At 36.8% G+C, this 25,351-nt stretch overlaps 2 long non-coding RNA genes across 2 annotated transcripts in view; one reads left to right on the forward strand and one right to left on the reverse strand.

The window, feature by feature from the left end:
• LOC111621844 overlaps positions 1–17,508 on the forward strand; it is a 64,974-nt gene extending 47,466 nt beyond the window's left edge. The window contains exon 4 of the long non-coding RNA XR_002756136.1: positions 16,696–17,508. This is a non-coding gene — a long non-coding RNA (uncharacterized LOC111621844). The remainder of the gene's footprint in view (positions 1–16,695) is intronic.
• The window catches only part of LOC111621845, a 41,181-nt gene extending 18,710 nt beyond the window's left edge, over positions 1–22,471 (reverse strand). The window contains exon 1 of the long non-coding RNA XR_002756137.1: positions 22,306–22,471. This is a non-coding gene — a long non-coding RNA (uncharacterized LOC111621845). The remainder of the gene's footprint in view (positions 1–22,305) is intronic.
• Positions 22,472–25,351: the final 2,880 nt, after the last annotated feature.

A 25,351-nucleotide genomic window follows, 5' to 3' on the forward strand; every position in this document is an offset into this window, starting at 1 on the left:
AGTTAAATACATGTTATCTTTTATTGGTAGGATCGTATATAATACGGGAAAGGTGGGTAGAAAAATAGATAGAGGTAAACAGTTCAAATGCGAGCGTGTGAAGGGCGCAGCGGATGGGATGAAATGACAAAACGTCTGATGTTATGGAGACGAGATGCGCCCTGGGAATTCAAGAAATGAAATCCGCCAATGCACAAAGATGACGTGGATTGATGTTATTATGGCAGATATACCACATTTTAGAGTGTATCAAGACTGGGGCACTTCTGTAAATGACGTAGAGGTCCTATAAAAAGGACTGTTGCTGTCTCACGGGTAGAGTAATTGGCTCGACTGAACTTTGTCCTGGTCTTGGGAGCTACATGGAACTCTCGACATTTCACGGGTTGCTGCTCCCAACAAATGGAGTTTCTCCTTCGCTCAATCTACAATCAATAATGGTGGATTGTGACCTCTCTTTGTCTCTTGTGAGTTTTAACCCTTACCACTGGTGGCCTGCCTATTTAGCATTTCACAAACTGTAATGAGTTTTAAACGATCTTGTAGATGCCCTGCAATTTTCGCAGAGAATCTGGTTGGTCCCAGGACAATAGTAAAACCTTTCCTTCTCTAGTCGAGCCATAAAAGTCAAGAACCTATACAAGAAGACTGCTAAGTAATTTCGCTGACACGAAGTAGACTAAATGTAGATTAAGCACCGATTCGCTCAGACGGTTTGTTTACTCGACTCGAACTAGTAGAGTTTTTAAACATCTTGCTAACTTTTCGGCACAACCAGTTCTGTCCTAGAGACCTTATATAATATAATCTGTTGTTAATTCCCCATCTAGCCGCATATGGCTAAATAACAATAATGGATGTTTTAACTGACTGCAAGAAGATTACCACAAAACGGATTTAATTTAGTTCGTTAAGAGATTGAAAGCAATTGACGATTAGAAAGAATGCAGCAGTCGTTGATTGACTGTTCGATTTAGAACAGAAAATATTAAATCCCTTTACGCTTCCGCTAATGAAAGATTTCTTTTCCTATTTGTTCTTCCGAATTGTAAAAGAGAAAATGCGATGAGAGCCATTAAGAAACGTTGTTGTTAATTCCATCACAACAATGGGTTAGTAGCAAAGTTTTTGTGCCTGCAAAGTCCGAGGAGAAACAGCTAAAGAGTAAGGGAAGTAATTGTCACAGGCAACCAACTGAAGATTCCTGTCTGCTAAAGTACCAACGACACTGCACTAGAACATGACAGTGTTAATTACCAATTGGAAGATTCTTCTCTAGGTGCATTATTTGTAAGAGGATTTCTAAATGACTACTGGAAAAAACTTCCCGTTCCCTGATAGCAAAGTCCGTCTGTGTTGCTCTACCACCTGTCTTGTTCCCACTTGCAGCCCCCGTTGCTCCAATCAACATCCGTCCTTCCCCCAAATCCTCCTCTTTTCTTCTCCTACTGAAACTCTGAAAGTAACAATGTCCAACATGGGTGTTGCCAACTAAATTATTCAAATCTAAATCTACAGTTTCTTGTTATTTGTGCGTTCAACTTGCATTATTTAGTCACCTGCTCCACACTACTTTTGCGTGTCCACAACTCGGCAACCGTGATTTTCGCATCTACCAAAATTTTTTTTAAATTTTCCTTATTTGATTTACAGAAAATACAACTCTAGAGATAACTCTATTCTATATATATTTTTTTCTGCTACTCGTTTCCATCAGGAGAAAATTCTCTTGGTCAGTACAAGTAGTTAATGAGTTTAACAATTTACATTCCGTCTTACCAGACAGACGAAACGAACTGTCTCAAGAACATATTTCCTCCGGCTTTTATTAGAATTCCAAGCAATCCGTTCTTCATTCGTACGATTCCATACAAGTATCGTGTTACTAGAGAGTGGACACATTTGTTCCGTGCTTGTCCGGCACCCCTCCGTCTTCCATCAGAAACTAATGACCCGGAAAACCTTTAATTACAATTATAAATAATGTTCCTCGAACGGTCATGTGCAGAATCGAAAGAAAGAGAGAGGTAGTCCATCAAATATTGATGAGTATTGTCTTCCTGAAGTTTCTGCCAAAGCCCATTAGTAGAAGGACATGTCGTTGTTGGTGGGAAAGGGTCAATATTGTTAGTGATGGATAGCTGGGAAGTTTCTGGAGTAGCCAGGAAATTAAAGAAGACACAACTCTTCCACCATCACCATAAACTCGGCATTGTTGCCATACTTAAGAAAGTCGTGAAAATACAAGATAATATATAGACCCTTATTACGAAAGATACTCGCCAGTGGTTCTTTACTATTATTTGCTGCTATTAGAGCGAAGTAAGTTTTTAATAGGACCTGTTGCGGGATGTTCTGAACGTTTATAATAGAAACAATCTACTATTTGGACATAGGTATCGATTCTCTGATGATGCGGGTATCTTACCTCCAGGATAAACTCTGTGTTTATTCACACACTCTCCCGCTATGTCTGCTACAAAGAGAAAGATACTATAAATAGATTTGAAAATTTTAGGGGTTATATGTTATTTTATATAATCTTGTTTTAATTAAAAGGATTTTCTTCTTGGACAAGACTTATGGAAAAAGTGCAAGTCAGGGGGATTTGTAAAGTGAGTCGAGTCTAGTTTATGACATAGAGAGAAAGTGTCATCCCGGTCTCAGCAGTGTAATATTTAGTCGTAGTTTCGGGTCACCGGAACAGTTCTTGGGTGTCACATAGCGCTAGAAACACCTGCTCCCTGTTGTATCTAATAGAGGTTGGCCATTCAATCTCCGGTAAGCATAGTCTTGATTGGCAAAGTTAATACAGACTTGCAGTGTAATTAAACAATTGTAGCGTACAAGTGGTGATTAAGACAGCGTAGTTGTTGCAGGCATTGGCCGTGTTTTATGCACAAATTGTGTTTTTCGGCTATTTGGTGTGGAAAATTTAAACGGACGGCATTGGCACAATTAAGCGTAAAAATTCTTCGAATCTCTGCCAATGGGATTTCTTCTTGCGACTTTTTTCCTGCGAATACTTTTAATTCTGTTTTAGATTAGAAACTAATTAATGATGAAGATTCGAAATCATTCAGTCATAACTGCTTAAGATTCGGAAAAATCGATGCTTTTTTCTTAAAATAACGAGTTTCTTAGTTTCATTTGCTACGTAATTTTCTACTTTTTAATAGACTCTACGCATTTGCTTGGAGAAAAACTAAACAAAGCTAGAAGGCATCTCGATATTTTAATTAAAAACTCGACAAAGTACAAATTTAACTCCTCTTTAAACTGCTCTTCGTGTCATTTTTATATTCGTTTCCGGTATAAAAATTTAAAATTTAAAATATCCCCTTTTCCATCGCTGCTAAACTCGTGTGAAGGTTGCGAGAAATATATAATTAAATTTTACAAAGGCGGAATATATCCGTGAATGATAACGACGAGGGGAAATAAATGAATTTAAACAGCGTTAAGATTAAAAGATATCATTTATCCTACTCTGCAACTAAACCTTAAGGGATGAGAGGCGATCCAACATCAAAACATCAAGGTATTAAGTTTCCCTCAGTCCACAACCCTTTAATAAACTTTCCCTGCAGTGATTAAGTTGCTGAGGACTAGCTATACTCTCCATTCAATTAGGATAGTGTCTGTGGCCTGTAATTACCTGGATCCATTAAAACTTTGTCTACTTTCGCCTGGAGGCCTATCGAAGGAAGTCCTCATCATCTACCGAGGAGGAATGTGGCCAGTGGCGAACAGTGAATGAACAGGACACCAAGAAGAAAAATAATTGGTGATAAGGAAGCGGGAGGTGGAGCTTTGTAGAGGAGGAGCCTTCTCTAAATGAATAAGACCCTCTTTTTATTATCATATCTGGTTATAATATGCCATCACACCCCATCCAATCTCCTCCGACAACTCCATCCACCGAAAAGCATTATAACACTTTAAAGTATCGAAACAAAGTTTTATCCTGTAAAATCTATTATTCTAAATCTATTTTAAGCTTTCTTTAAACTATTAGCGCGTCTTTAATAAAGACAATCGACAAACATTCTTTCCAAGCTAAGGAGATAACCAGTAAGCCCCCTAACAAGCATTTCTTATTTAACCTTTAGTTAATTAGCAGTTCTTCGATAGGATTTTCATCTCGGTTAATACTTTAAATCTCAAGAAAAGCTGTTTAGTTAAAGATAATTGTCAGATAATCATTTATCTTTTACACTATTCTATATTGTAATACGCCTCCTAATTTGATGGACTCCCAAATCCCAAAATAGAGAATCAAGTCTCCGAGGCCCTTCCGAGCAAATAAATTATTGAATGTCTCTTAGGAGTTAACCTTTATAGAATTCCGTTTTAGAAGACTCTGACAGGAATTTTAAATTCTATTTATTATGCCGATAACGAATTCAGTACAATTGAATTTTTAAAGTATGCTTGGATTATAAAGTCTGAATTATATTTATCCTATCGGCTATCTTTCTATAGTTATTTTTTTTTTAAATTATTTCTTTCTTTTCTTCCTTTATAAAACTGTATTTTTCTTTAATTCTTTTTTTTCCCCTAGAAAATATAAATGTTTAAAAAGTTCTTAAAATATTTATAACGAAACAGTGTTGCACCACTAACCCATTAACTTTTAAAAGATGAAAAACACGGTGCAAAACGCAATTTTTCTCCCTCCTTCCCTGTTTTAAAAATTCTAAAATAACACTTTATCTTTTTATTACTTAAACTAATTTCTGTTAAGAGAAAGCTATTCGATTTATATTTTTACTCCATCGATCGTTACCATTATTTTTTAGCACTTATATAACCTTAAAATAATATAGAAACTCGTTACTTACAAGCTGTATAATAATTAGCATCGACAGTTTTATGCCTCCTGGGTATTAATACTATCTTTTAAACACATTAATGCATTTTTTTTTTAAATTTCTGAGTATTCTTAGCTCTATTATTATTAATTAGCCATAATACTTTTTGTAATATTGTGATTATTATACCGTTAAATTCGAATATTTTGCTTCCCGTTTACACGTCTTAGATTTAATTAATTAGTATCAGGGGTTGTTATAATATTGATTATTAAGCGATTAAAACGATAATTATATTTTTTATAATATTTTTTAAATATAAAAATGTGAAAATTGCGGCATAATTTTATATAAAAATTATGCAAAAATCCCCCCCCTTTTTTTAAAACAATGATAAATTATATAATAGACATATTTTTTCTTGTTTTCAAGTTACTAAATAACCTGCTTATAATCTTATTTTAGCTGCAAAATACACGAGGAAAAAAATAAATAAATCTGCAATATTTTAATTTTTTAACATACAACTAATAAAAAATTAATTATGCCCCAATTAATCTGTCTGAACGCGCGGGGAATTAAAATAAAAAAACAGCAGAGTATACTAATTTATTCATTTAATATCTATTGCTTTTTTGTTATTGGTTGCTTGTAGCTTGTAAGTATTGCCCTATGCTACTGAGCATGAGGATAAAGTATTTTCTCCATACGAGCATCATCCGAATAGAGTTGCCTGTTATCATATATGTATTTTTTTTTGTTGTTGTTTGTTTTTTTAACGCGGCACAGACTAATGAAAAGTTAGTTATGCTGGAAACGGCTCCACCCCAGCGTGCGGAGAGCTTGTATAAAAATAATCGTGGGTGGGAAATACTAATTCACGGTTAGATTATTTGCAACGTGTCAAATTGGGAACTGCCGTGCCTGGGCGGTGTCCGCAATTGGAGGATTCTGCCTTCTGATTTGTCACTCAGCAGCCACCAATCCCGTCTGTCCACATGATATTGAGTATTAATATAGCCGACTGCACTAGCTCTCTCGGTCGGGGGGTGCGGCTTTCTTCCCCACTATTCATTATTTTTGGAATTCCCCCACTACAGAGAAAATATTGGTACACTTACCTCTCGGTATGGTTAGAGATGTCTCTGGCTGATTCTTCGCCAGCTTTCTGTTCGCTGGTCCACTGCGCAGTCGAGAACGATCTCAACATTAACATGCACGAATCAATAGTACAGACGGGATGCATGCTAACTAGCATCTTACAAACTGTGGCTTGGTTTGGACAGCCAGAGAGAGAGATGGGGGTGTGCTTCCCCTTGGCGAACTGTAAAATGGCGATAAATTGTCTCCAACAGTCTCCGAGCTCGTTACGGCTCGAGTTCGTAATGTTATACTATTGGCTGTGTCTGCTTTGCTTTTCTATTGCTCTCTACGGAGAGTCTTGTTTGAAAGCAGAAGCAATCATCCGCTAAAGACTCTAACTTGATTTTAGATTTATGATGTGTAAATACGCCTTTTAAGATTATAAGAATGATTTTAAACTAAGCATATATGCATTTTCCTCTACGATTTCCCAGTTAGAATTATTTAATAACCTATCCGTCCTTTTCCTCCTTTCTTTTTCCTTCCACCGTTGCTTCCCCGAGCGAAAGAAAAATAGAAGAATTTCAGTTTACACGATTTTCAGACAGATACAATAAGGAAAATGTGAACTAATATATCTGCCATGACACCCGTCTCTGACTATAGCCATTATTGTGAAGGGTGAAACATAGCCACGTGTTCCAACTAGAATATTTGATTCATCCTCATCGATTAACAGTGACAGCTGGTCAAGTTCCGGTCTTCCTACGTACTTCCGGTACCGTGACCAATGAATTCAGCTTCTGAAGCAGGGAATGATTTCCCGTTCGTGTACCATCGGACCAGAAAGGGCAAATACATTTAAGGGACAATGTGTGCTAACTGAGACCCCTCGGGCTCTATCCAGACAATGGATACCGTGAACCGAAAAATCCTGGATTGCGAGAGGGGAGCAATGAATTTATGACGTCACATACCGCCTTCAATCACAAAAATAAAAATCGAATTTTCCTTTTTATCGATATATCCATTATTAAAGTCAGCTTCGCTGTTAAATTTAACCGTTATGCGGAGTAGCCACATTGTCAGGGATTTATATTTTTAATTACAATTTTTTTAAAAAATTATTAAACAATTTAAAAAGGGATTTAAAAAGAATTTTCCTAAAAGTTTGTATTAATTATTCTGTACTTTTCTAACCGCCCACCACAAAGTGAATAGGTATGTTTCTTTCCTGTCAAAGTTCTAAATCTCTTGACATCAAAAGTTCTTTTTTTTTTTTTCTTTTTTCTTATTTTTCGGTCTCGTTACAATCTTCTAGTCTTGTACTTTTATTCTGATGGTTTCACATATTGTTTCGGACAAGAATTTCTTGCGTCGCTACACTCATTTCCAATTCTCAAGAACGAGACAGTAATTACTTCAGTTCGCATTATCCTGAGTTGTCGCTAGGCTACATCTGTGGTACTTTCTCATCATAAAACTTGGACGTTAATTAACACTTTTTGTCCGTATTGGTTGTAATTGGCGGTTTTAATTAAGCTCGAACGCCTACCAACGCCCTCTCTACAATAGCTACAGTCTAAGTTAGAATGGATAAACTCTTTCTTTTGTCTACATATACCTTAGTAGAGTAATTAGAAAGTCAACAAGTTCAGTTTTTCTGTGTCATGTCTCCCTGTTGTAACTGTCTTGCCTTCCATTCGCTTTCTTCTCTTTATTGTATATCACAAACTTGCACTAAATGACTTTGTCAAAGATTCTTTCAAATTTTTTCCCTCCCAACTTCACTAAATTCGCAATTTTTTTTTTTTCTTCTGCGGCTATATTATACCGGATGATATATAATATACGAGCGGAGATTATTTTAATGATAATTCGGAGCATTTATTAATGTTTATACCCGTAGAGCTCCCCTCACTCTCACTTGTCCTCTTGGCCCCTGGCATTTCCCAAGGGTCAACAAGCACAGGGGATGAAAGTAACACCACGCTGCTATTAAATCAAATATGGCTTAGCCCAACCGCTACATCCATCTTTTTAAAGATACCAGAAAATTCAATCTCGGAATATCACGTGATTTCCTTTGATTTTTCATTATTTATTTTAACTCTTAAAAACGAGACAAAGGAGCCATTTTTCTTTTTTTGTCTAAATTTTAGAAAATGATGGCATCGACACGGAGTTATTTGTAACAATGTGGAGAAAGGACGAATGAAGACTGGAAAAATGAATTAATTTTTAAAGGTAAAAAAGAGCGAAGAAGCATTTTAGATAAAATCAAAATCCGAAGCAAAGCATCAGTCATCGCGGAGAATGCATTAGAAAATCTACTAGCGTAACTTTAAGTAAATCTTGAGGGAAATATATCGGCCATTACATTATAGCTTTTACATTTCGGTACAAATGATGTGCATCCGAAGTAAAAACAGTTCACGTGACTAGGTAGCCACGTTCGCCTCACTAGATGCCATCTCAAAACAGTGCAGAACACTAATGATGATTAATGCAAGCCACGTATAGAGCAAGTGAAGCTCCCCGTGATACAAGTCCGGCAAGACAATCTATGTCAGGCTCGCTGGCGTCTGGGACGATGGGGTAAAATATTGCCATAGGCTGGGGGGAGCGGAGGTCCGGATGTTTTCCCCTCTAGGCGAGCTAAGTCTTAGCTAAGTCGGAGAGTGATGAGAAGAAGAGAGTACAGACAGGGTCCGAGAAAGCACGAGATTTATTAGAGATCTGCAGCAGAGTTAGCACTGGCATGGTGTAGCTAGGACTGCCAAGGGAAGACCAGACAATACACTGCTATCATTAATCATTAGCAGAGTGCGCCAGTCATCAGGCAGAGGGGGGATCAAGGAGGACGAAATGTGGCTGATTGTTCTTGTCTCCTTCCCCCAAATCTGTTCGGCGTAAAGGAGAAAGGCTTGCTCTTGTGCATCACTGTAATCAGGATGTCATTCACCTGTGTATGCTCCATCTATTCCACCTGACAGCAAGATGTAGTAAGTTCCAACAACTCTTTCCTTTCTGATGATGACTTGTTGCCGTTCTTTTTAGATTTTTCTCCTGGCAAATAACTGCCTGACATTTGTTACATAAGTGAATAACTTTGTAACATTTTCCATTTTCTTTCTTACCCAATTAAAAATCGAAGGATTAAACATATTTTTCTTATTTTAATTGCTCAAAATAAATATAATTAATTTTACAGAAGAAAAAATGTATTTATCGTATTTTTCATTTTGCAAATAAAGATTTAAAAAATAGCATTTACGAGTATTTGAATTATTTTCGAGCAAATTAAGGAAAGGAAAAGAAAAAAAGAAAAAATATTCATGAATAAATAAATAGCGAAATGTTATCAGAACAAACATACACTTCTACGAGTAATTGAAGCTAACATAACACATTTTTTGTCAAGTCGGTTTATATAAGGAGATTATCAAACGACAAATAATCTCCTCAGGACAATACAAAAAGCGGTATGGTGACAAATATAAGAAAATGAAAAAAATCCTATTTATTTGAGATATGCCTTTACATCAGTACACACTTGTTGAGTTTTTTTTATTTTGTGAATTTTTTCTGCCTCGCTCTTGTTTTTCCATTCTCTTTAAGAGGATTGAACTGTCACCAAGCTGAATAAAAACATCTCACCTAATCCACAGCTTGGAAATTACCAGGACTTTTTCTCGTTGTGTTCCTCCCACACCTTACTGTTTATCTAACTGATGACTAGTCTAAAGTGATCTTTCTAGCACTCTTTACGCAACTTAATCCCGGTTTTAATACTTCATAAAAGAATCCGGGCGGAGGGAAAAAGTAAAACCAAGCAAACTTCCTTCCGCTTCGATAATATTGGAGAAGAAGATGCCAATTTCCAAGGAAATAAAGAATAGCAGGGACGAATTCTGCTCCAATGATCATCATAATTGTCATGCGAGCAACTGGCGCAAAAAGACGATGGGAGAGAACGAAAGTTTAATGTGGTTTCTAAAGCAGAGACTGGAAGACTCTGACTCTATGACGTCTTCCCATTAACAACCAATAAAACATCCGGAGAGGAAGTTATGCAAATGTGATCAGCCTAGTGGAGAAATAAATATAAGTTAATGTGACGCCAGTTCTGCTGCATTCATTTACATACAGTTGCAACCATGCATGAGAGTCGCCGGCCTCTCCTCCTTCGCCGTGTGTGTGTCTTTTGGACGCCAACAATATCTCTCTTTCCCTCCTAATAAACATTTACCGCTTCTCGCTCTTTATTGTCTTTTCACCGGGGAACCTTTAATGAACGACGGAAATCCGTAAGATTTAAACTAGCCGTTTTGCCAGGAAACATATGGCGGGACTCGTGTTTAAAAATTAAAGTAACTTTTATAGCATTCAGACGTTGCCATTGTTAAGGCCCGTGAGTTATTTCTCTTCCTTTAATGTTCTATCTATCTGTTGAGCGTTTTTCTGCCCTTCACCGACTTGCGCTTGATTACGCTTAAATATTCATTCCGGCCCTTTTTTCATCTCTCCCCTCTTATAAATTAATATTGTTTCTGGTCTTTGTAGAATAAAAACAGCAAAAGTGCCATATAGGTAGGGGCAGATTGCCGTCCCGTGTTTGCCACATGCTGTTGTCCCATGTGCATCGAGAAACTGACTGGACATGGGTAAAGTACGATTACCATTGCTATCCGCGATTAACGACGTAGACCCACTCTCCGAAGAAGAATAAAAGGGAAGTATATGAGCCATAGATCAGTTTGAATGTGTCCTCCACTACTAGAAAGGCCACTCTCTGGAGGACTGGTTCTCATGGCAACGGAGTGAAGTTCACTGTTGACGAGCATGGGACACATGACTGGTCAGTACTGCTCCGGACATTTCAGACACCGAAATGTTTTGTGAGTTTTCTTTCTCTGCACTTCTTCAACAACAAGAAGCATCTCGCTATTAGAAAAGATATACGACCATCTTTCTACTCCGTGCTGATGCTCCAACTCTCTTTCTTCCTATAAATTATTCCGGCTATATAGAAAGTAATTACCCTCTTCTGATATCGACATATATACCGAGTACTGTAATAAAAAGTACTTTTTTCCTTCTTATTCTCGTCGCTACGCGTTCAACAATTAATAAGAGTAAATCTGTAAAACATAAAGCGCCTACCACCCGGGGAGCGCAAGGAAAAACATTTCAGCAGCCAGATCGCCTGACACACGATCGAGTCGCAAAGCCCCAGGACGGACAACTCAATTACTGAATGACCCAAACCTAGGAATTATTCAGGAATATTTTAATCAAGAAGACAAGTCAATTTGAAGATTAATGCCAAGCTGTATGGGGGCGTGAGGCTGTGTCCTACTCACTAGGGAACTGTAGGATAGAGGGGAGGGAAGCAAAACAAAAAAAAAAGCTAGAAAGCGAGCTGACGTTTGTGCATTCTTTATTCAACATGTTATTTACTGAAGTAAGAGTTTAATGGTCTTGGCTGAAAGAGCGATGCATTTGAAAAATTCCTAATTTAGTGGCTTCAACAAACAGTCCTTAGCGACAGTTAACGTTTCTCTAAATAAATCTATCGAATTTTCGCCGAGAAAAATACACCGAAACCAACCTATTAATTTATACAAGTTTATTGATATTTGTTTTTAAACGGAATATGGCTACAATTCCTACTTAATTAACAGATGATTATGTTTTCAGACTGTTGACACATTGGTCATCGAAACCTTATGTATCCCGGGCAGGAAGTTAAACAGACACCTGTGTCAACAAGCCATCAGATTCTGGCTAGAAAATAGTCAAGTTAAATTCGAATGGAAGTCGCCGACTGAAACCTTATATGTGACTGCGTAGAAGGCAAACAAGATAGCCATACCCGATACTTAGAGAAGGGAAGTAGCAATTTCCGGAACTTAAAAGTCTTTTTTTGTTTTCCACGGAATCAGTTGACCAGATCCTGTTGCTACTCTTGTAACTGGGGAAGTTTATAGAGTGGCCAGTTGTTGAGTTTTCTACCGACCAATCAACTAAGGACATTAGGCTAGAACGAATGGAAACCGTGCTGCAAGTGGTAATGTCCGATACGCCCGGGGTGAAGAGGTTACTCTCCAATACTTGGACAGGTGTTTGTTTTCACAGGAATGATCCGCTGCGTCGTCTATGGCTGCGGGCCACGAACACTTCGTGAATCGAATTAAATTACTCGATAATGTTTGCTACTGTCATTTATGAAAACACAAATTAAGTAATTACCCGAAAATGGAAATCTTTCGTCACTTGTAAAGAGTACGTCTTGCTTGGTTGCCCCTAACCAAGTTTGCAGAAAGCACTAATGTTAATAAAGCAACGGAGAAAAATTGCCGCTGCTTGCCCAAAAACCTCCGACTTGGATATCTAAGGATGATGTTTATCTAAAGGTATCCGAGTACTGCCACCAAAATGCAATTTCGGATAATTTCTGTTGACATTACGAACAGCAAAGGGCAATGTTTGTCTATTTTAACTTAATTAAGAATAAATGCCTAAAGGCTGTGCCACAAACTCGCCATATACCGCACCAAATCAATATTGATTGTTGTTAATGTATTGACACACATTTTCTGTTAAACTAATAAATTTGCTATTACAATAATCTCCATTTTAGTAACAAATAGTATTCTTGTAATCTAATATTATGCAGGTTTATGCACCATTTATCAACCACTGGACGAACTCGATACGGCTTACGAGATACTTGTCTTTATTGGACAATGCACTAGTGCATGACTTGCACAACTTCTAAGCTAAATGTCGTGAGACTGAAGTACAAACTGGCTGCACGGGTCAAGGGGTGAAAGTTATTCTATCCGTGATTCACTCACCCCATTACCAACCAGTTTTTTTTTTCGCTCTAAGGAATTCATCTGTAGATACTTTTATAGATCCCAGTGACTCAACACCCCTCTATCAAGGTGCGGTTTATTAAAAACCCGAACTGCCAAGGTGGTTGTGTATATTTGGTGGGCATTGGTGTACATCAGCCATCCCTCTGTTGCTTGGCAACGGACCGGTGATTCAGTCCCACCTAGAGCGCACGGTCTACCAATGCTGTTCGTTCTAAACAAGAGTAATTTAATTAGACGTAGGGATGGGATGCGAATACTTAGTTGATTGGAAATTATGCTACTGTTGTGTCTTTTCCGATCGATTTGGAAATAGCAAGGTCACCATATGACACACGGTATTGAAAGAATAAATCAATTTTAATAATTTAATTTGATGTGAATGTCAATCTTGATTTCGTCCCTTCAATTAACTAAAATTAACTATTGTTGCTATATTTAATGACTGGTTGGACACATTACGATATTTTCCGATTTATAAATGTTTATTCTTCGCCTTTCCTTATTCAAAAGTTACGCTTTTGAACAAACGTTTACAACTTTTTACCTTCATTTCGTGCTCTAGTTTAAGTTTCTTCTACGAAGATGGAGTGGGTTCTACTTTAAACAGGGCCGGTGTAAATATAGATATGAAATAAAACTGAATTTATATCATCTTGTCACCTTTCAATTGCAATAAAAATATTAACGTTAAAGACTGTAAAAAAGGAAAGCGAATAAGTGCCATTACAAATCAAGTTGACAATATCGAGAACCAATACTCGATATTGTATCAGTTATCATCTCTGTACAGAGAGAGTATCTTTATCAAGTGAATGTGGAGACAGTTACACCTTTAGCGGAGTATCTCTTGCATCAACCGAAACGATGTTGCAAGAAGTAGTAGGAAGCGCAAGGCGGAGTTGTAAAGCAAGCCCAAATTAACCCAATGTAAGCCACTTAGTAGAATTCAGCAGGGAAGTGGCACAGAAATCCAATTGACGAAATTGGCAGATTGAGAGGTACGGTGTCCCGTCGTAGACTCTCCGTTATAAAATTAAAGCAGGCGTTCTGCGGGGGGTGTAGACGTGTGGGACATGCGAAGCAACCGGGAATCCAATTTATCTCATGAGCGAGGCTCATCATTCTAATGTAAATTAGGAAAATGCGACACAAAAGTTGCCAAGTAAGACAAGCCCTTCTATTGTTGGCGCGTCAGTCACCAGAGGCGCTGAAGTCGGATAAGTTCCATTGTGGACCGCCAATAGATGTCGCCATGCAGATGTGAAGAGTCCCGCCAAAGGAAATGAGAGCCTTTAGGAGACACAAATGATGCAGTCCCGTCTTCTAATACCTCTTATGCAGATAGCGGAGGTTTGGGGTGAGATAGCAGCCGATTGTTAAAGCTTGCAGTTTACAGGAGAAAAAATCACCTTGTGTTTGTTTAAACAGGACGTTGCAAATCTTACTCCATTATCTAAAGTCTGACGTCCGTCCTTGTTATAAATGACGTCACGGCTTAAAGTTACGTCGCCTCTTTGCAAGGAAATGAGGTTTTTGTCTAAACTACGCCGGAAGGAATTAGTTTTTTGACTTAGTGTGCCCGAAGACGCTTTTGTTTTATGCTGATTTATGATTGCTAATATTTCTCGCCTTAAGAACTTCTTACGTCGCTCGGTCGCCAGCAATATAATTATATCCTTTACTCCCCGTTTAGCTAGTCGAAAAATCGACCATGTGCTTAATAACGGCAGCGGTAGACACGATTTTATTCATTAGAATCCGCTGTATGATGTATTCCCGAACATGTGCGGTGAATTAGCAAGCCAGAATGACGATGTCTCCATAGCAATAATAGCTGTTTTTGTCATAGGCTATTTCATTATCGTCTGTCATGTGATAAATTCACCCAACCCATATGACGTCCGGGACTGTCAGATTGGGGCGAATCTGTCTCATTAACCCCAACTAACTCTCTTTACTTCCCTCGCCTCAGTCACAACTGAGAGAAAAGCTGTATTAAATTTCCTGATTCATTGTTCCGTCCATCCGAGAGTCGAAGTAACGAGACAGAAAAATGTCCCGCCAGATTACAAATCAATCGTGAAAATTAAAATATATAAATCCTCCGCACGCCATCTATTTTTAACCTTTCTAACAATAAATATGGCTTATGGTTCGATATGCGGGCTGTCCCTCTTCGGAAAACAATAAGCTGAAGCGTAACCCCGACAAGATAAATCTCTAGCATCCCCAGTCTCTGTGGTAGATGTGAAAAATCTGCTCTTTCTTCTAACAGACAGACAAATATTTGTTTTGGCGAGAAAATGACATGGATTTGTGACCTCATCAACCATTTCCATTCCACATCCAGTCCCATAACACCACCGAAGCTATCCTAGCGTGCTGTTTTGTCATAAGTAGATCCCTACATATCCCTGCACCTGTCTCTGATTCGGTCATCCAACCCCATCTGTCGAGTGTATAATGGATAGACCATGTCTCTGCCGATCTTACAGAATAAATTAAAAAATTGAAAAATTTCTCACTCCAACATCCGTATCGCGCATCCCGCCTACATCGTTCATTTACTACTATAATTAGCGGTGGATCCATAATCAGACCGCAAATTAATTCTAATCAATGGAAAATAAGTGAATAATGGCATTGTTTGAATTTGAATTATTGAGAAAATTAACGGCAATCGATTGTACAAAGCGCTGTTTAAACGCCATTTTAACTTGTAGAACAAAGGCGAAAAATGCATGAAAAAATTCCATCCCAATTGCAAATTTAATATCATCTTCAATTCGCAATTTAATTAAAAAGATATTTATATAAAAAAATTCTTGTAAAAAGGAGGGGACAAAAACCGATTCCGCATTTATCCCACATTGATTTCTATCTTCAAATATTGACACAGTCGAGTGATAGCGAAAGTACAGTTGACAGTTTAATATCTCTTACAAGTTTCCGGTCAAGATTTAAAGCAATATGTTTTCTGTCCACTAACGGGTCTTTATCGTTAAGAGACTTTACGAGTTTCGTCTTGCAAGGAAAATGACTCGACCAAGAACTGTCATAGCTGCGATCGGGACAATAAGGGAATACAATTCACTAGCTACACGGAAACGAAAACTGGTCATTCGGAAAATTGATAACAAGTGCAAATCTGGCATGGGAATTATGTATACCATTTATCGTACGAATATAAAGATCGTACCATTCTCCATTAAATCCGACCCCCCATTTAAAGGGAGAGAGAGACCAGGCTTTGATATGAGAACTACCTCTCTACTTTTATAGCTAAGGAGAGAGAATAGCTAGAACACATAAATATTCCAGGGAGCCTTACACTATCGGTAAGATTTACGGAAGACTGAGAAAAATATCATAAAGACAAGAGCATCTATCTTCTTCCTATCTTTAACTCCCTAACATACTGACATCTCAGGCCCCAGATCAGTTGCATGGGTTTCTCCACTCCGCGCTCGGAGCTTAATGTCTCGCTGGTTCCTTCTCAATTTATCACGTCCTACTTGTTCCCGGCATTTTAGTTTCCCTTGTTCTTTTTCCACCCCCTTTACTCTTTATAGATAGATTTTTTTTCCGTTCCTTCTTTCCGTGCACGCCAATCTCCACTTTGACGTTTAGCCCCACATATGCTCTATTGTTTTACTTATGGACCGACTACCGAAATTTCTTTAAATAAATCGAAAATGTCAAAAATTCCCCGGATTTTTCCCGTCTAAAATAACTTTCCAACATTTATTTTTTGTTTTCTTTTACGTCGAGGATATGTATTATTTATTATTTAAAAAATAATAGTGTTTAACAGCTTATCGAGCGATAAGAATAGGAGTAGAAGGTGAAAATCACCATATTTAAATATACGTTTTTTAAAAAACAAAATCGGATCAATTTTTTTCTTATAGAATATATCAGCATAGACAAACAGATTCTACATAATCAGCCAAGTGAACACATCATATTTACCGAGGCTGTCAACTCATCTAAGTCCAGAGCAGTATAACGATGAGAAACTAGGAGGAGCCATGACCAAATGTCAATAAGAAGAGAAGGAGGGGGAAAAAAAAGACTAAAGAAAAAACTCCAGAAAAGAGAAAGCCACACTTCTACACGGTTGGCCTAACAAAGTCTAAAAGCGTCGGCATCGGAAGCTTTCAGGGTCTTGTGCACTTTGGCCAGACCCACGGTGCTCTGTGTTGACATAAAATTCAATTTCAGCCACACGCAGAAGTGAAGAACTCTGTTCGTCTAGGATCATTCTTTAATTCCTTGCTTCTCACGGACCGCAAGAGACACCAAAATCGTATGGACGGAGGTTGTGACTGTACGTGACCCGTGAGAGGGTCAGATTACGTGCTGAGAATAGCAGAAGCTGCTTTATCATACGGTAGTTTCCAACGATTGTTCCTGTCAATACAAATTATGTTTGAAGAAAGCTCTCTTTTTTCCATATACCAAGAGTGAAATGCGCATTTTCTCCAATAGAAATGGAAATTTTTGTTTGCAGCTTCCGGTTTGAATGGCAAATCTGGCTCTTGCACTTCAAACTCTTTGCTGCCTCGTTAAAGATGTAATCGAGTTAATGAACTAATTAACGATTAAATCTTATAATAAACGTGATCATCCGTTTACAGAAATAAATAAGATAAAAACTCTAGAAAATTAAATATTTTATTATTTAAATTCGATTATTCTCTTAATTCTTCAACGAAAGATCAATCCCGAAACATCGAATCGCTTCGACGATTTAAACTTAAAAATTATAAATAAAATATTGATGAGTAAAGCAATTTTTAACTTTAATAAATATTATATTAAGAAATTGCCTTAAATAAATATTAATATTTAATTTTTAATACTTTCTATAAAAATACCCACTCCAATTTATCACCCATTAAAATACATTTGAGTAATTTTATTCTTTAAAAAAACGTATTCAATTTTAATATTTACCGGAAAATAAAGTTTTAAATCCGTTAATTAATTTATTTATATTAATTAATTAGTTAATAAAAATAATCCAAAATTTCACTATTTATTACGACAAGTGATGATTAAAATTAAGTTTAAATAATGATTTTTTTTATTGTTTAAGCACCGATTTTAAAAAAGTAAACCAATAAAATTATTCTAAACTTTAATTATATATAATATAAAATCCGATTAATTTAAAATTATTATAAAAATATAAATATTTCTTCCAAAAAATAATCATTTAAATTGTTAAAAATGACCAGAAGAAGTGATAAAAATGAATAAAATCATTCATATTACATATAAATTTATTGTAAATCTAAAAATGAAAAATTGACAGGGAAAATATAATTATATTGTGTAGAAGAAGGAAGTTAAGATTATTAATTTGCAAGGTTTAACAAAGAAGAATAAAATAAAGATTGGCTTCATCTCACACTCGCATCAAAGCATTAAAACGTGAATAAAGTAATTAATTTTTGCAGGAAAAAGCGGCCAAATTTTAGAGTCGAACGGTTCCACTTGAATATGTAAATATATGGATGGGGATTTTATTATCCGACGAACAGTTTTATTATCTTTAAACAGCTTATCGGCCGATATCCCGAACGTTATCGACTAGATCGATACTTTGCAAGTTTCGGCAACGTTAACTGATTGGCACTGTTTAAGTTGGCAAACGGGATTAACAACGGGCCATTTTCGTCAATCGGACGGGCCAACGGCTCTTAATCAAAATCTAACTATATAACAATACGGTGGAAAAAAGATGGACGGTAAATCACGACGTTAGATCGTTAATGACACTCCTTAAAACTCCTATAAATGTTAACACTCTCTACTGTTAGCGGCACAGATCTTCATTTACATAACGGTGACTTTATACCTCTAGTTTCATCTCTGGCTGCTAGTCTCTCTGTGCTGGGTGGGACTTGAAGCGTGGATAACGAGCTCGAAAGATAATGCATAGCGAGTAAATCATGCAGGCGGTGTGTGAAACCTAAGTCACACCAGGTAATGTTGCCTGCCACACCATTTCCGTGTCTGCGTCTCATCATAAAATCTACTCCGACCCCATCCCCATTGGTCGAACATTCTCAAAACTCTTCTTCCGCCTTTTTCACCATTGGCCATTTTTCCTCGTGGCCACCTTACTTACCGGAAATTACGTACGACCAGTCGCTCGGTGGTTGCCCGCTCGTGACGTCACTCTCGAGCCAATCTGTCGCGTCACATTAGCATGCGAGGAAGAACGATCGCTCGGGACGTGGTGTCACTTTGGGGTCAAAGGTCGCGTGTCTCGGTAATAGGAGTCAATGTGGCGCACAAATAAGGGCTCTCGGCATAAAATGCGTTCGATATTTTCAATATGCCGTCGCCGGGGACGATTAAATGCACCCCGTCGGCAAAAATTAAAATACGTCGCTTAAAGCATTGTAATGGAGTGAGCTAAATCGAGAAACAATAAAGGGCGAACAAACGAATATTTATTATTTTTCCAAGCCCGACCACAGCTAACGAATGTTTCGATTTAGTAAATAATCTATTTAGAAATGACGTCATGCGGATTATCCTTAGATAGGCTGGAGGTGCGTCGAGTCAGCACAACCCATTTAGATAGAGTTGTGTTGGACAAACACTATTATACATACATTAGTATCGGCCACGTTTGTCAACTGCATCAATAGAAAGTGGTGGAGCTCGCCATTCGGTCTAACGCTAGTAATAAACTTAATGGATTCCACACGGACACACTATTACTGCGAAGGAGTTAGGCCGTCTGAGATATAGAGTGGCCACTGTCCCATTCATTACAATGTCATTGCTTAATGGCCAGTCTGGTAGAAAGACAAACGGACCGTGCGACATAATTAAAATTCGTCAAAAATTCCTATCGGCCCGTCTTCCAATATGTCACCATTCCGCCCTCTGTCGTTACAAATCTTAACTAACGCATAACGCGTTTTAATATCGTTTCTTTTTTTTTAATAATTCGCTAGCGCAATTTTTTCTCTCTTATAAAAAGATTTGTTTTTTAATTAAATAATTCGAGTAAGACGTTGCCGGCTTTATTTTTATTTATGGATTATTTTAATTAGTTACGCTCGGACGGTGCCAACAAAAGCGTCGCGGAATATTGTAAAAACGTTTTATGTAATTAGAACGGTTGAAAAATAGCTTTTCGGACAAGAAAACAGGCAGAAAAGATCTTAAAGAGGGTTTTATTCTGGATAAAAAGCGTCACGCCATCATCATTTCGGACCGTTTGGGAGAATCTATACCGCATTGTTACCTGAATATTGTACACTCTCTACAATTAACTTTTAAAGAGTCGTATTTGTAGTGGAATCTATTCCATCCATTGAGCCTCGACAAATCAAGTGTAGCCAAGAAGAGAAGATAGAAAGTCTTCAATCAATATTGGTGTCACCCGCTACCAAGTAGCCGGAGCCATTTCAGGGGATTAAAACTGTTTCGCCCCTCATCTCTTGCCCTCTTCTGTTATCCACCCAACCTACTGTAGATAGGGAACAATCCAAATGCAATAGATGTGATGGGAAAACAGGGTACACTCTCAACATTGGTCCTTTTTTTTTCCTTTTTTTTTTTTACTTTCCTCTTTCTGAATTCTGTGCTGGTACAATAGCAGCTAGTCTGCCTCACCAATAATATCTTCTCCACTTTCCTGATTTTCTAGCTGACGACTGCCTTTCTACGAATGGGCGCTACAATCGATGCTTTCGACCTCTTTAGGACATTAAATATCAGCTCCACCGGCTGATAAGTTTTTCAACACAGTACTTATGGAATCCACTCTACATCTTGTTGGCTTACTAAATCCATTGGCTGGCGATTGGCTCTGTCTGGAATATATTTCTTTAAACAATGGACATAAGGCTGGAAGGGTTCCAACTAACATTACTCGTGTACGTTTTGCCAACATTAACGGATAAACTACTAAATTGACGTTTCGAGCATCGTTAAGACCTAACCGACTTGATTTATAATCATTGATTAATGGAGCGTTTTTTCTTTTTACTTTTTGTCTGCTCGATTTATATTAACCGTTAACAAATGATAAAAATAGGACAAGATATAAAATGCGAGTTAATAACGATTTTAATTTAAACGACCTACTTGGCTCCACAATCTTCTGCAGAGGTTATTCCTCAGATTTACCTCTATCGCTTCCATCTGCACGGGAGGATAAGAAAGTTTTCCAAATGGAAAGAAGAGATAAAAAAAAAAAAAGATGTGAAAGACACAAGACGAAGAAAAAATTAAACAAACGTCTTTGGTATCGAATCGCCTACGGATTAGAACAAGAGGACCCGTTGTCAGGATTACAACGAAGATCCCAGAGGTGAGGATATAAAGCTGCCGGGTGTCCTAACCCAAGGGACTTGACACGGGTCAGATAAAACAGGCGTGAAATACTAATCCCCATCGACTTCGTTACAGATAAAGCCACTTCTAAGTGTCGGACAAGTATTCCTGTAGGTAATTGATCTGCTCCCAAGGCTCTGCTCTCCTATCCATTGTCAACGTCCGAGAGAACGTGGTCTTCTCATTATGGTCATAAAATAATGGGCAGTGGCGTGACTCTAGTTGTTATCTAGCTTCCACCTCTGACAATGGCCGCTTAGATAAGCTTAATGAAAGAACATTGCGTGGCTGTGACTGACTGGGGGTGACGATGTTTGTTGGAGTATGGTGGTAGTAATCCCGTCACGTTAGCAAACTGCTGACTGAGGGGGTGAGAAATACTCTATTCAGTCTTTGCCATCACGTTCGGCATTATCGGAATGGAAGAGCTTTTCTCCGGTTATGTCTGCAATTTTGTCTGAAGTATAAACTCTTATGAAATAAGTCCGAACTCGTTCCGGCCGTTAATCACTCCCAGATTTATGTGAAGGGCATAGAACATCATTCGCCGTGACGTTAAAGCAGCAATTGTGTGGAGTGTAAACAGGACGGTGCCCCGGTTAGGCCAGTAGTATAGAACGATAGCGGACGGTGACAATGCCAACTACATCACCCTAACACAATTACCACTGAGGTAATGTGAGTTATGACTGCAGTAATTTCTGTACAGTAGGTTACATTGGATCTGATTTCGGAGATTGTCTAAACTTGTCCACCTGACACTATACCGAGAAGGATTAGATGCTATATCTCTCGTAACTCGACCCTTTATTAGCGAATACCTAGTCTTTACATCAATGAGAAATGCGCACAGACTAGTCCTACAAACGATTCATTAAATTACCTGTTTGATAAAAAAGTAAAAGAAAAATATATATTTGTTTTATGTATCACACATTAGTTTAATATACCTGATAGTGATTTCTCGTTTGTTGATGAGGAAAAAAGTCATTGATAAGCCCACAGGACTAATTTCGATACTTTCGCCTACGGGACATTAATTTTCTGGCTATTTAACTTATCCATGTGACATGTTGATACAAATCACGTCACGAAAAGTAAATTAAAGCAACTGCACTGTTGCGTGACTAGCGTGATTACTGTTGACTACTAACCTTACGATCGTCGAGACACTGGATTTAATTTTGACTTCTCTGACACCCCAACTTTATCTTGTATTATGATCCTCTTGTCTCTACCAAACACGGAATTTGTTACATTTCACACTGCTCTGTCATTTATCACATGCAATTTTTATTATCTCTACAAATATAGGTTTATTTAAGATAATTTTAAAATAATTTAATAGCCAATTCATCAAATACCGTAAAATTATAATAGATAAAATATTGTATAAGATTATAAATAAAGCTGACATTATATTTAATCAATCAATGATTAATAACTAATTTAATTGTTTAGTTTTAAAGGCTAAAATGTTGAATCGAAGTTCTATAAATACATTTTTATAAATATACTGTATAATTTTTATGTAGCATCTATAACTTTACACGTAATACTACGATCTTATAGCTTTGTACACATATGTATGTACGAAACAATAATTTTGCAAGCTGTTAATCGCATACACTAAATGTATGCATACAAAAGTGTTTATCGTACAAAATCTGTAAACTTAATCTGAAATTTCTTGTTCACACAGTAAAGTACTGTATAGGAGCATTATCTAATTAATTTATAGTGTAGAAAAATCGCAAATATGTACAATAGTCAATTAAAATATATAAAAAAAAATTAATTAATATTCTTAAGAATTTTTTTAATATTGCAAAAATATTAAATTAATATTTAGCGAATATATTTTAAAACTATAAATCTGTAACATGTTATATATCGACATAGAAAAAATGTATTTATTAAAATGATAGCTATTTATTTAAAACAAGTACACTGTATTAAAAAAATCCCCTTTAAAATACTTTTTTAATGAGCAAAATTCACCTTTAAAATAAATAAAAAATAAAAAAGTAGCGACAGGATTAAAACAGTTAATCAGGAAATTTAAAAATTTTAAAAAGTAGCAAGGGTGATTTAATAAGCTCAGATCAAAGGAAAATACCGTGGAGTTGACCATGTTTAGAAAAACCGAATTTAACCATAATGACAGAAAGGAAGACGTGAGTTGGTCTATCTAAGAAAGAACCAAAGAAAAACAGTTACTCGGAACGAAACAAAGGAAAAAAAAAGTAGCGGTATAAAAAGAAGACATCGCCACTTGAACATGGCACCATTGCTTTAAGAAGTCTCTGCATACTGGCAGATTGATAAATATTTTATATTTCAATTTAAAGTACGGAGAAACAAACTCGGTAATATCCGGTCACGTGGTTGACTGGAAGAATCGAACATTTTCTTGTCTTCTTTGGTGTTAGTAATTGTTTCTAGTGTTCGGAAAAAAAATAACAAGACTAATTCGACGAGATACGGCTCTTATAGAAGCTAATTCGGAAATTAAAAAAATGCGATAATAATAATTAATTAAGGTTAAATTTTTTTTTTCTAAATTATAAAAGCTCATTAATACTTTAATCATTGTTTGGAATGACAACAGTCGGCGAGAGAACGAAAACAATTTTTTGATTATTAACGTAGTTCGGATAATAGTAGAAGGGGGGAGTAAAGCGGAATATAAAAAGCGGAGAAGTAGATAGATAAATTATTAGTTACGCCTTCGCAAATGCGACAATTCCATTCGGAAAAGTCTCTCTTCCAATGGGGTTAGGAACGGAATACGTCATCAGTGACGTTAGCATTCCGACTGTCGTCTTCGTCCCCCTTCAGACAAGTTGTATAACTTGTCCACAAGGCATTCGATTCTTCGACATTCGGAGAAGACTATCCAAAGATAAAATGTCTTGGGCGAGACACGACATGCTTACACAATGACATATATCTGGTCCCGGTTGCAATCAACGAAGCATATCCGATCAGCAATGTTGTCAGGTTTCCTTCTTGCATCTTCAATGATTGGAATTCATACCATGCTTCGCAATGATCATCCGTACTAGATTGGGTAATCAAAGTGTTTCCAGTTCGTAGCACCATAAGAAACTTGGGTGCGTTTAAGGTCGGTAAATTAGATTTTAAAATGAACTGTGTGTGTTTGATTCTCTACTTATTTGAAGTCAGCCATGCGTGCTGAGCAGTGAAGGCCAAAAAAGGGGCAAGAGGTTCGCCCCGAAGGGACTAACGGGCCATTTCTATGAAAGATTATATAATATATACCCTCCGCCTCTTATCTACCGGATATAAACCCACCTGTATAAATTAATTACCGGAAAAATTTCGAAAAATAAATGAGTAAAAATATAAAAAAAAAGCCTTCCCGACTGCGTGACTTTTCTCTCAATTAGATTTGGATTTTCCTTTGATGAAGTTAACCTTGCTTCTCCCTGTTTGTTTTCCCTACGCTCGAGGCGCCGTGACGGTCGATAGACGAACTAGCCTATCGCTTAAAACGGAAAAAAAGGGGAGAAAGTAAAATTTGCGATCGAATCTAATGGATTGATAATAAAAGAAATATCTAATATCGCTTTTTAAATAAGTAAACCTTTAAAAGAAACTTTGGATTTTATTAAATTTGCCAATCGTTTGATAATTTATGAAGTTGTGTATTTCTGCTAGTAGAGGACAGCAGCAACAAGTATTGGATTATTGAGATAATTCGCGAGTTTGTTTCTGTAATTTAATATTTTTTTTCCCTATTGACTTCAAAACGTCGTTTTATATAATTCTGATTAAAAATACTTCAATTAAATTACTAACAAATCGAATAGGAAAAGAATTCGTTTAAGCTTCCAATTTTTGAACTGAAATTAATTCAGTATTTATTTATTGCTTTTTTTTTATTAAAAAAATTCTTTTTACACATTTTTTTCTATCGTTTCCCGTTAAAAGTTTTGCACGGTTTATGAGGAAAAAAAGTGTAAATCACTTAATTTGAATGCTGCTTTTAATGGATTTTTACTTTTCAAACGCATTTTCCTTTGTAATCTAATAATTATCACTCATTAAACAAAAATTTTAAACTAATTATTACACTTTTTATCCTCTTAACGTATACATGAGTATTAAAAACTTTAAAGTTAAAAGTAATTAATAAAAAAAAATTATATATTTCTATTTAAAAATATATATATA

Source organism: Centruroides sculpturatus, unplaced genomic scaffold (genome assembly GCF_000671375.1).
Source record: "Centruroides sculpturatus isolate CEXI.00-Female unplaced genomic scaffold, Cexi_2.0 scaffold327, whole genome shotgun sequence".
Lineage (NCBI taxonomy): Eukaryota > Metazoa > Arthropoda > Arachnida > Scorpiones > Buthidae > Centruroides > Centruroides sculpturatus.